The sequence below is a fragment of the Sus scrofa genome, chromosome 8, assembly GCF_054392235.1.
Source record: "Sus scrofa isolate SSC_HxYL_T2T_F1_AM1 chromosome 8, Sscrofa_HxYL_maternal_Yorkshire_Landrace_v2.0, whole genome shotgun sequence".
Taxonomy (NCBI): Eukaryota; Metazoa; Chordata; class Mammalia; order Artiodactyla; family Suidae; genus Sus; species Sus scrofa.
The window spans coordinates 58,440,001-58,452,822 of NC_139390.1; positions in this window are offsets into that span (position 1 = coordinate 58,440,001).

Below are 12,822 nucleotides of genomic sequence, written 5' to 3' on the forward strand. Positions count from 1 at the left end.
TGTGCCACGAGGGAAAGTCCTGAATCAACGATGTACGGATTTAGGACGCTATGGAGGGATGCATTGGCCGGCCCCAGGTCATATGGGGTTCCGGAGCCAGGGATCCGATCCAAGTCCCAGCTGTGGCAACGTGATTACTTGAAAGAGGACCCTTTAAAGCCGGGGTGGGGGTGGCGATGACACTGCATGCCATGGAGGTGCTCACCTGTCCTTTTTGTGGACACCTTTTCCGCGGTGGTGACAATGGATGCCCTGGCTGCCGTTCGGAAATGAAAGGTGAAGGCCAAGGTCCACGGTCCGTGGTCGGCGTGGTTCGTCTTCAAGGCCACGGATGAAGAAATGGGCTCCAGGAGGAAAGAGTCCAGGCCTTATGCCTGCCCTGCCTGGAGAATCCATGTCGCCACACAGCGATCCATCCCGATGCGTTCGTTGGTCCTGCGACGCCCCCTGCCGTAGGCTGCTTTTTATAGTCTCCGAAAAGGTCCGCCAGATGGCTCCCGGGGTGGGCCTGGGACGACCAAGTTCGGGGCCGGAAGAGGCCACTTCCAAGTGGGGGAGGAGTTACAAGTGGGCGGCAGACCTGAAGATAACCTGGAGGGGAGGAAAAAGGAGGGGAACCGTGACCGAGCGAGCCGGAGGGGAGGGGAGGGGAGGGACGATGGGATGGCACCATCGGGAGTCCTGCTCAAAGAATTGGAGCCTCCTTGAGACATGCGACCACATCCATCATTCCAGAGGGAATGGAAGCATCTTCCCCATGGTTGTACAATGATACATGTCCTTCAGAGTCCCTGAGAAAAAAAGGAATACAAGGCAAGATTTTGTCCGTGGAGGGAAGGGGGGGGGGGGGGGAGAACAGAGGCTCCAGACTTTGGATCTCTTGGCACAGGGGCCTCCTGCGCCGTATGGAAAGGACTGTTCCTAGGGTGCTCTCAGAATGGGATTTCTGGGTCCCACGAACCTTGTGTGTTGGACAAAGAGGCAGAAAGAGGGGTTCCCGGCTGGAAAGCCCAAACCACAGCTCTTCAGATGGGTAGGGAAGGGCAGACAGACTTCCGGCCCCAAGCAGTGATCTGGACCTCCAGAGGCCTTAGGACGACTTCACTGAGAACACGCAGAATCCGACCCAGCCACAGCGTCCTCTATACCTAGCTCTGTTTCACTTTCTCTGTCTCTCTCCCCTCCTCCTCTTTCTCCCTCTGATTCTGCCTCTCACTGTCTGCCTATCCTCCGTCCCTCCCTGTCTGTCTCTGTCTCTCTCCCTCACAAGCACACCACCGCGGGTCCCCCCCCTCCCCCCCCTTCTTTCTCCCCCCCCCCCCCCCCCCCCCGGCATATGCTATTATCCTTTTCCTTAAGACTGTGATTTACATGCCATGGAGTCTCCCTTCCCCAGGGAAACCTACAGTGCCTTTGTCCTTAAAAGAGGCAGGGGATGGTGGGGCTGAGGGCAGACATTATTTGAACAGGTGTGAGGACATACATAGGTCTACTGCCTCGGACTGAGGCCATTCTGAAGCTTTTCGGGGGCGTGGGAGATCACACTGTTCCCGGTGCGTGCGTGTGTGTGTGTGTGTGTGTGTGCGCGCGCGCGTGCAGGTGTGTGGGGAGGGAACCCGAATGGGGCACCCCCAGACCGACCGCTTCGGCTTTGGCGCTGGCATGTGGAGGATCTGGAATCCAGGGCCCTCTGGAAAGGACGGATGTGAGACGGACACCCTCTTCTTCCCGTCTTGAAAGCAGGAGAAAAACCTTCCTCTAGAAGCCCAAGTTCAAAGCCAGCTGTTTCAAGGAACGTCTGCCTCTGGCAAGGGGGAGGGGGAGGGCGAGGGCGAGGGGGCGGCCTGGAGGCAGCCTGGAGCACCCACGGCATGCATTCAGAAACCTCGTGCATCTCTCTTCCGGTGCTATCTTTGGGGGGACGTGGTACTCTTGGGCAAGTCCTCCGAACGATAGTGGAAACAAACATCTGTCTTCTCTCCCACACCTGGTGAATGCAGACAGACACACTGGAAGAGCACCCACCCTCCCTTTTCCCCCAAAGGACTCTTGTCACTGTACAGACGGGGGGGGGGGGGGGTGGCCCACGGGGGTGTCACACGCAGTCTTGGTGGCTCGTCTATGTTTCCAATCCGCCCAGGCAGTGCAGGCGGCCACCACTGCTGCTGCCACCTCTCACCGATCGTTCATCCTGTCCGTCAGTGCTATGACAGCACTAAGCTCTTCAGGGAGAAAATGCTCCCTGCCTTTCCTCTCGGAGGGCACACTGAGGGCACCCACTCCCATTAACAAAGTTTATTCACCTTGACAGGAAGAAAAGAGCTTGGGGTTTTTCACACCGCTGCAGATGACACTTTCCTACCGACTCTGGAATTCTCTTGCTCATTCTCCGGTGGGCCCGCCCCCCCATTTCAGGAGAGGGTGTTTGGTTCTGGGTTGGGGTGCGTGTGTGCGCGCGCGTGTGTGTGTGTGTGCGTGTGGGTGTGTCTGTGTCTTGCTTTTTCATTTTATTGGAATACAGTTGACTGACAAAGTTGTATGAACTTACAGGGTTGTTTCTGGGTGTTCGTCATGGCAGTGAAAGGAAACACCAGGATTTCCCTAGAAAGCCATCCCGTTCACCTGATCGGTGGCATGGAGGACATTCACATCCTCCTTGAGTTTCGCATTTGAAAGTGAGGGGCGGGTGCGTGCAGCAGGTCCCCCACCCCCACCCCACCCCGCGCCCCGAACGTGCCTCCCGCAGTGGCACTAGGAGTGTGTGCAATGAAAGGGACAGGACACCAGACACCAGAGGACCATTCTGACCCTCCTTTCCTTCTCTCTTCAGAAAGCAGGAAATAAATCTCTTGGGTGAAAGAAAAGTGTGCTCCCTGCCACGAAATTTGGGGGGGGGGGGTGTCGGGTTGGCGATAAGGACTTCACTGCTCCCATGGCTCCTGCAATGTTCACGAATCCTCCAAATCCTCAAGGCAAGATGGTTCACAACCAATACATGAGCGAGCTGTCAGAGACACCAGGGACTGAAACACTCCGTATTAGGGAGGGGTCCTCACTCACTTTCATGCAAAGGCAGCCACAACAGCAGCCTTTTCAAAGATGGCTGCAGGCAAGGGGGTGGGGGAGATGATGGAGAAAGTGGTGGTGGCGGCGGCGGCGGCGGCGGCGGCGGCGTGGCAGACTTGGATCACGTCCATTATGTTCATTCAACAAACAGTCGGGGCGATGGGAGAATGGCCGCTTGGTGGTCTGGGTTTCTCCAGGCTCCCTGGCCCACTCCCTGCCCCACACCCCCAACCCCCCACACCCCCTTGGACATGGGCAGGAAGGTTTCTAGAGAAGGCAGTGCCTGACCTGCTGGCTCTGTCACCCTGGGGGGAGAACATTTCGGAGAGTCGCCAGAGGCTTCAGACTTCCTACCCCTCTCCCTCCCCCACTCTGAACCCTGGTAACTAGACTTCATTCAACCGACACTTAGGATGGGTCATCCAACTGTTCTCTCATGAAGGAAGGAAGGAAGGAAGGAAGGAAAGAAGGAAGGAAGGTCGGTCGGTGGGTAGGTGGGTGTGTTTTCTGCGTGGGGTGAAGCCTTCCCTCCCTCGATGCAAGCCTGATATCCTCACCTGTCACAGAGACTGGACCCCTAAAAAACTACTGTGTCCGGTTTTCTCCCATTTAGGGGGTTCCAGAGTGTGTGTGTGTGTGCGTGTGCGTGTGCGTGTGCGTGTGTGCGTGCGTGCGTGCGTGCGTGTGTGTGTGTGTGTGTGTGTGTGTTGAGGGCCACACCCACGGCATATGGAGGTTCCCAGATGACGGATCGAATCGGAGGCTTTAGCTGCTGACCTCCTACACCACAGAAACAGGAATGCCAGGTCCGAGCCGCGTCTGGGACCAACACCACAGCTCACGGCAACACCGGATCCTTTACCCACTGAGCGAGGTGGACAGGCATCGAACCTGCAACCTCATGGTTCCTGGTCGGACTCATTTCCACTGCGCCATGGCGGGAACTCTGCTTTGTGGTTTTGGCGTTTGGATTCCAGAAGGTGGCGTAGGGGTCCCTGTTCGTCGTCTATTGGATAGAGACTCTTTTGTGTGTGTATATGTTCATCCCATCCTCCTCATGGATCCCTCTCCCCCGCCCTCATGATTTCTTTTCCCCCCTCTGCTTTTTAGGGCTGCCCTCGTGGCATATGGAAGTTCCCAAGCGAGGGGTTGAATCGGAGCTACGGCTGCTGGCCTACGCCACAGGCACAGCCATGTGGGATCCGAGCCGCGTCTGCGACCGACACCACAGCTCACGGCACTGCCTGCCGGATCCTTACCGCCCCCCTGAGCGAGGCCAGGGATCGAACCCACACCCTTCCCTGCAAAGGTTCCTCGTCGGATGCGCTTCCATGGTGCCACGACAGGAACTCCCCCGTGATGGTTTTTTTTCACGCTGGTGTTCCCACCCACAAGGAAGGAATGGCCCAATATTCTGGAATCACCTAGAGGGGAAAAGACGCTGAAAAAGAACGGAGGGATAGATGGATGTAGATGGATCACTGAATCCCCTTGACTGTACACCTGAAACGAACACAACATTGTAAGCAAGCCCACTGTATGCCGAGCTAAAGCAACAACAACAACCAACAACCACAACAACCACAACAAACTTACATCTTAAAAAAAAAAAAAAAAAAAAAAAAAAAGATGTCCCCTGCAGTTCCCATCAGGGCTCAGCGGTAATGAACCCGACTAGGATCCGTGAGGATGTGGGTTCGATCCCTCCCCTGGCCTCGCTTGGTGGGTTAAGGATCCCGCGTTGCTGTGGCTGTGGGGTAGGCCCGCAGCTACAGCTCTGATTCGACCGTGAGTCTGGGAACTTCCATAGGGCTGGGGCGTGGGCATTAAAAAAAGATATACTATATGCATACTATATACATATGTAGGAGTTCCCGTCATGGCTGGACGAATCCGACTAGGAGGCCTGAGGGTGCGGGTTCGATCCCTGGCCTCGCTCGTTGGGTTCAGGATCGGGTGTTGCCGTGAGCTCTGGTGTAGGTCGCAGACAGGGCTCGGATCCCGCGTTGTGCTGGCTCTGGTGTAGGCCGGTGGCTACGGCTCCGATTGGACCCCTAGCCTGGGAACCTCCATGTGCCATGGGTGCAGCCCTAGAAACAGAAAATAACTACGTGTGTGTGTGTGTGTGTGTGTGTGTGTGTGTGTGTGTGTGTGTATACAGATAGATATAGATATATAGATATAGATATATCACCTAAAGGCCCAGGACTAGAGAAAGCATTGGGTCATTAGGATCTAAGAATCTTCTCCCCGCCCCCCAAATCCATCCATCCATCCATCCATCCAACCCACCCTCCCTCCCTCCCTCCCTCCCTCCCTCTCTCCATCTTTCACTTTTCCTGATAAAGACAAAGGGACAAAAATTGTTTGTTTGGTTGTTTCTTTGTTTGTTCGTTTTTTTCTCAAAAGTTGTACATCTACTTTGTAACTTATACCTCTGTCAGAGGGATGGAGAATCCTTGACCTTTTCCTCCCTACCCAAATCCTTCCAGAAATCAGAAACTCAGTGGCTGGAAAACTGGACTGGATCCTGAAGTTTTTCCAGTTGCCTTCCATCTCTGGCTACAACTCTCTTCATCAGCGTTTCCCATTTTCTCCCACCCTTTGGACCTGGCATCCTTGCGGATGAGAACACGTATCGCTTGTCCCGAGGCCCTGAAAACGGAAGCCCGTGGAGTCCCTCGATGAACACATCAGAGAAATGGTCTCTGAGAGTGAAACCATCACCCTGTGTTCATTTCTCTAAGAGCCCCTCGGAAAGTTGGCCCCAACACCTGACGGCATTCTCAGAGGGGCCTTTCAAAAGACTGAAGGGGCGTTCCCGTCATGGCTCCGTGGTGAGCGAATCCGACTAGGAACCGTGAGGTTGTGGGTTCGATCCCTGCCCTCACTCAGTGGGTTAAGGATCCAGCGTTGCCGTGAGCTGTGGTGTCGGTCGCAGACACGGCTCAGATCCCACGTTGCTGTGGCTCTGGCGTAGGCTGGCAGCTATGGCTCCGATTCGACCCCTAGCCTGGGAACCTCCATATGCCATGGGAGCGGCCCAAGAAATGGCAAAAAGACAAAACAAACAAACAAACAAACAAACCGAGAAAACAAAAGACTGAAGGGACTTTCCCCTCTCCCTCTCTCTTCCCTCTGTCTCTCTCTGTCTCACTCACTGTCTCTGTCTGTCTCTCTGTGTCTCTCTCACACGTACACGCACACACACACAGAGTCACCGGCTCCGTTCTTCATATGTAACAGTTTGAAAGTTCCAGGAAAGTTTGGCAGCCCAAACCGGCCTTGGTACTCCAGCTCCAATTAAGTCTCAGAGACAGAGTTTTGGGTGAAGCATAAAGAACAGCTTTATTGCTTTGCCAGGCTAAGGAGGCCACAGCAGGCTAAGGACCTCAAAACTGTGTCCTCCCTTGAGAGGGGATAGCAAGGGGTTCTATAGGTTTAGCTTAATGGTGGGCATGGGGGTGGCGGAGCTGTCTAGAAGCATCAGGGTGCTTGCATTCTCCCTGGATAGGAGATTAGGATAGACCATTTCAAAGTCATCAAGGCTGGAGTCAGGTGGTCCATGGAATGTTTCTAGTGTCTTTGGGGTTATGGCATTTTGACCTTCTCTCCGGAGTGAAGATTGCTCATCCACGGGGTGGGGGGGGGGGCGCAATCCTTAGGGAGTGTTTCAAGGGTAGAGAAAACACCAGGTTCACTACAACTCTGACTCGACAGTAGTCATTAGTCATAAGTTCGTGGGCCAAGGCAAGCCATAACCTAATGGAGACTATTTCAAAGTAGCTTTTAGCTGTAACAATGTCTCTGGCTCCAACACACCAGCACTCCCGGGCTTGAGCTTGGTTTCAGTTTCAGAGGAGGGAACTCTGGCTCCAAGGATTAACCCCTTCGTTCCTTTGGTTTCTGTGGGCCTGGTTCGGGGAGCCCATCCACATCACCGCCTTTTGAGAGGCCATCTGACAACTGTTTCACCAAAGCGACGTCATCTCAAAACAAGGAAACCAGTTCCATAAATGGAGGATCTCTCCCTTCCCCCTCCCTCCCTCTCCTTCTCACTCTCCTCTACCCACAGCTCATGGCAACGTGGGATTCGTAACCCAGTGAGCGAGGCTGAGCATGGAACCTGCCACCTCATGGTTCCTAGTTGCATTTATTTCCACTTCTGCACCACGATGGGACCTCCCCAGCTCAGTTTTTCACACGTGAGGTTTCCCGGGACGTTTCGGAGGAGGCGGACCCCAAACGTGTCTCCATGCCCTGTGTGGGTGATTCCTGTGAGGTAAAATGACTTAAGGACCGGCCCACACCAAAGGGACACTCTGGCCCTCCTTTCTGGCCCCCAGACAGCAGGAGATGAAAATCTCCTCCTCGTGCAAAGGAAGATGGCAAGTGAAGATGTCCATTCCCACACCAAGGCCAACATGCTCCAGAAGTTTTGCGGGGTTTCCCGGGTTGGGAAATGGCGGGGGCTCCTTTGGCCTGACACGAGGCGAGTTTCGTGCACACATCCTCCCCCACCCCCCTCCATGCAGTCTGCGAGGGGCAGCCTGAGGGTAGGGAAATTGGGGAAAGAGGGGAAAAAAAACACTTTCCCTAAAGAGAAGCTCCAGGAAAAGTCACCACCTCTGACTTGACTGGAGAGTTTCTGCATTTGAATGAAGTGATTGAACCCAGGCCCTGAGGCCTGGATCTTCCTGATCTCCCCTCCCCCCCTTCCCGGGCGTGAGTCCAGGCGATTTGGGAAGCGAGAGGCGGCGCAGCAGGGATGGCGGCCGGGGGTGGGGGGTGGGGCGGGCAGCTGGGGCCGGGAGTGGGGGGGTGCGGGACTAATGAACCAGCGCCTGCCTGCCTGCCTGCCTGCCTGCCTGCCTGCCTGCCTGAACGAGCCCCTCCCCTCCCCCCCCACCCCCTCCCCACGCCCACCCGCCTGAGGGCGGGGATGGGGCCTGAGAGCTACGGGAAACTTCTTTGCTAGCTACTTGTCAGGGAGTGATCCCAGCTCAAAGTCCCTTTGCTTATTTCGGAACAAGGTCTGAGTCTCAGCTAGTACAGAGTTTCTGAATGTCTCGGCACATGGACTGGCCTGCACCAAACAAGCAGACAGGAAGAAAAATGAACACACAGAAACCCAGCTGGTCTCCTTCTCCCAGAGTCTCTCTTGGAGAAATTACCTTAAGCTCAGTGACTTTGCCCCGTCTCCCTCTGGTGCAAAGCCATCCCTGGAGGAGCCAGGTCTTACATGAGCAGGGCAGGGCAGGGCAGCACCACCCAGGTGAGCTGGAGAGTGGAGAGTCAAGTTGATAGATACCCCAAATGTGGCTGGCCAGGGGTCTGGGTTAGCATTCCGTGTGAACTCACACACCCAGGCACCTAGCACCGATTTCCCCATGTTCTTCCGACCGTGATTCTCACTCTTCTTCTGTCCCCCCCCCCCCCCCACCTTCGGCTTTTTGCCTTTTCTAGGGCCGCTCCTGCGGCATATGGAAGTTCCCCTGCCAGGGGTCCAATCGGAGCTGTAGCCGCTGGCCTACACCAGAGCCACAGCAACGCGGGATCTGAGCCACATCTGCAACCTGCACCACAGCTCACGGCAATGCTGGATCCTTAACCCACTGAGCAAGGCCAGGGATGGAACCTGCAACCTCATGGTTCCTAGTCAGATTCATTAACCACTGAGCCACAATGGGAACTCTGACTCTCCCTCTTCCCTGCCTGATACCTTAAGAGCCTGATCGTTTGTGGGGAAATGAAATCCCAGCTGGCAAGAGCCACCTTATCTTCCCAGCACACGAGAAAAGAATAGGCGCAGGCTCACATCCATCTTATGTTTCTATGCCTTGCCCTGGCCCCACCGTTTCAGAAAGCTGTGTCCCTCCACCTGTCAAAAGCCAAAGCCCAGGAGTTCCCGTCGTGGAATAGTGGAAAGGAATCCAACCAGGAACCATGAGGTTGCAGGTTCGATCCCAGGCCTTCCACAGTGGGTTTAGGATCTGGTGGCATCACCTTGCGCTGCGGTGTAGGTTGCAGACGCAGCTTGGATATGATGGTGCTTGTGACTGTGGCATACGCCCCAGCAGTTGTAGGTCTGATTCGGCCCCTAGCCCGGGAACCTCCATATGATGCGGGGGGGGGGGGGGGGTAGGGGGTAGGGGGAGGCTGCAGCCAAAGCCCAAGGAAGAAAGACAATCAGAATGTTGCGTGGAACTCCTGGAGACTTAACAGCCACCACCAGTCATGACCATGGCTGTCAACCGACACCAGAGCCAAAGAAATGTCGGATCAAATAGGAACCTGCCACTTACACCAGTACTCACCACAATGCAGGACCACAAAAACAAAGGAACAAGAAACCAAAACTAAATAATTGCCCAGGAGCAGCAGGTGCAGGAAAACCATGCTGACTCTCACCCCCCAGAAGCCAGAGGTAACCTATTTATCACCCCACACGCACACACCTCAGCACCACCAGCACCAGCACCCCACCCCCCCACCCCAGGATCGAATCTGCATCCTCGTGGGTGCTCCTCAGCTTTGTTACCAATGAGCCACAATGGGATCTCCCCAATCCAGGTTTTTATGTTTCTTTTTTTTTTTTTTTTTTTACCCTTGCTTTCTTCGGGTGGCACTCACGGCACACGGAGGTTCCCAGGCTAGGGAATCAGAGCTTGAGCCACTGGCCTACACCACAGACACAGCAACACCAGGTCCGATCTGTGTCTGCAACCTACACCACAGTTCAGGGCAATGCCAGATCTTTCACCCACTGAGCGAGGCCAGGGATCAAACCAGCACTCTCATGGATGCTAGTCAGATTCCTACCTGCTGAGTCACAATGGGAACTCCACTAAATACATAAATTTTTTCAAAGAGAGAGAGAGAGGGAGGGAGAGTGTGTGTGTGTGTGTGTGTGTGAGAGAGAGAGAGAGAGAGAGAGAGAGAGAGAGAGAGAAGGTCTGGTATCACTTGGGGAAAAATAAAATTATGCTTGGAGAAAAATATCTGTCCCTAGAGATCATTCACAATGGCTTGCTCTGCCTGTTCATTTCTCTCTTTCTTCCCTTTTCTTTTTTCCTTCCTTTTCTTTTCCTTTCGCATCTGTCTGTGCCGTGTGTGTGTGTGTGTGTGTGTGTGTGTGTGTGTGTGTAGTCTTCTTTTAGGGCTTCACATGTGCCATTTTGTAGGTTCCCAGGTTAGGGGTCAATGCTAGTCGGGTTCGTTTCCACCGAGCCACAACGGGAATTCCTGCCTTGTGTTTCTTTATCTTTGTTCTGTTACTAGGTGCTAGGGATTCCTTTTTGTTAAGTCCAGTCACTTAAATAAGGGTGTTTGCAGGGTTGCCTAAAGCATCAAAAATGTATTTTCTCATTAAATATTGGAATGTGGGGAGTTCCTGTTGTGGCTCAGTGGTAACAAACCCGACTAGTATCCATGTATGCCGGTTCGAACCCTGGTTTGGGAACTTCCGTATGCCACAGTTATGGCTCTAAAAAATCCTCTCTCTCTCTCTCTCTCTCTCTCTCTCTCTCTCTCTCTCTCTCGATAATATACACATACACACACACATCCATACGTACATACCTATGTACACGTATACATATACATTGGAATTTGGTCTGCCATCGATGAGATGCTCCCTCTTTGTGTGTTGTTCATTTTGTTTTTTGTTTTTTAGGAGTGCACCCTTGGGATATGGAAGTTCCCTGGGCTAGGGGTCGAAGAATCGGAGCTGTAGCTGCTGGCCTGCACCTCAGCCAGAGCTATGCCCTGCCAGATCACCCGATCTGAGCTGAGCGGCCACGTCTGTCACCTACACCTACCTCCCCCTGAATGAAGACGTATTTTCAATACATCTCAAGTGGAGAAAAACTTGCTAAAAATCACTTTATTTGTCATGGAAACCATATCTTCTAGCAGACATGGCACAAAAGCCAGTGTTTATGGTCATCACACCACAGACATCAGAATTCCAAGCTTCTAGGGGTTTCTGGGGGCGGGGGGTGTGTCCCCAGGGCCTGTGGAAGTTCCATGCCCGCCGCCACTGCCACTGACTGCTGCCGCCCCTCTGCCACCACCCAGGGATCCTTCGCCCTGGGTGGGTGGGGGGAGGGAGAGGGTATCTCAGCAGAAACGATCTTATCTTACGGGGTTTATGGGTGGCTAGAAGCATGTGGTTCTGTTCATGTCATGCTCGAGGTTTCGGTTTTTGCCCTCCTACCTACCCAATGGTCGGCAGATGGAATTCTTCTGGTTTTCTCTGGCCATCCCTCTCCTCGAACTCACGGGTCCAGTTTTTCTCCCACATTTGACTTTTCCGGGAGATCCACAAAAGGAAGCGCCAACCCTTGACATCCACCGACAAGAGATCACCACCCTCTGCCCCTCTTTAGCCCCTTCTCATCCTCATGCCTGCCTGCACACATCGGAGACATTTCCAAGTGCCCAGGAGGATCCTTGGACCCTGACACCTCGAAATCTTCCCTGAGCAGCAGTGCTCGGGACTCAGACCTGGGGTTTATCACGGGCTCCAACCACGACCTTTGGTTTTCCTGGGCTGGGAGATCGGTTTCATGAGATGGAACCGGCTGCGGATTCAGCTTCTGGATCTGGAATGTGAAACGTTGTACACGACTTTTTTCAAGGCATGACTGTAGGGGAACGAAACCTTGCCCCCCCCCCCCCAACCCGCCACATCCCAGATGTCACATGAGCACGGGGAGGAATTCTGTGGAGCTGGAAACAACCATGACCCAAAAGAACACAGGAAGGAATTCCTGTCATGGCGCGGCGGAAACGAATCGGACTAGGAATCACGAGGTGGCAGGTTTGATCCCTGACCTCGCTCAGGGGTTTAAGGATCTGGCATTTTTCCGCGAGCTGTGGCATAAGGTCTCAGATGTGGCTCGGATCCCGCCGTTGCTGTGGCTGTGGCTCAGGCTAGCAGATGCAGCTCCGATTCAACACCAAGCGTGCGCGCGCGCGGGGTGGGGGGGGGGTGGGGGGGGAAGGGAAGCAAACCTCCTAAGAACGACGAAAGTGCAGTTAGGAAACAGAAAATGATGATCCCGGAAGTCCACTTGAATGTGGTTGGGAATCATGCATAGGACCACACCGCCACCGTGTGAGAGACCAGTGCAAGACAGCTGAACAATACAAAGCGGGGTGGGGGGGGGGGGTGCTTGGCGGGGGTTGGAGGAGGAGGAGGAGGAGGAGGAGGAGGAGGAGGAGGAGGAGGAGGAGGAGGAGGAGGAGGAGGAGGAGGAGGAGGAGGTGGGGGGAGACGGCGGCACTGGTGGTGGGCAAAGGTGCCTCTGGGCGAGGACTTTGGTGACCATATTCTCATGGCAGGCTTGAGAGCCCAAAAGATGACATGGTGGAGGCTGAAGTTAAATTTGGTCAAAAGGAAAACAACCATGAGAAAAGATGCGTCCACCCACACATAGAAAAGATATCGTGCCAAGAATGGGAGCCCTGTTCCAATGGCTCTTCCTGGGATTGTGGGAAATGAATCGATAGCAAGAAGATGCTTTCACATCCATGTCTTCAATGACTCCTGTACTAAGTGCGTCGTGGTTTTGCCAGTTTGGCAGAGTTGTGGAATGTCATCCGGCAATTGCATCTCCCCTGCCCAACCAGCAAGATGGAGTTGTTCTTTTTTTTTTTTTTTTTTTCCTGCTGCACTGCCTTTCCTGTGCCAGGGATCGAACTTGAGGCTCAGCTGTGACCTAGGCACAGCGGGAACTCCGAGATGGATTT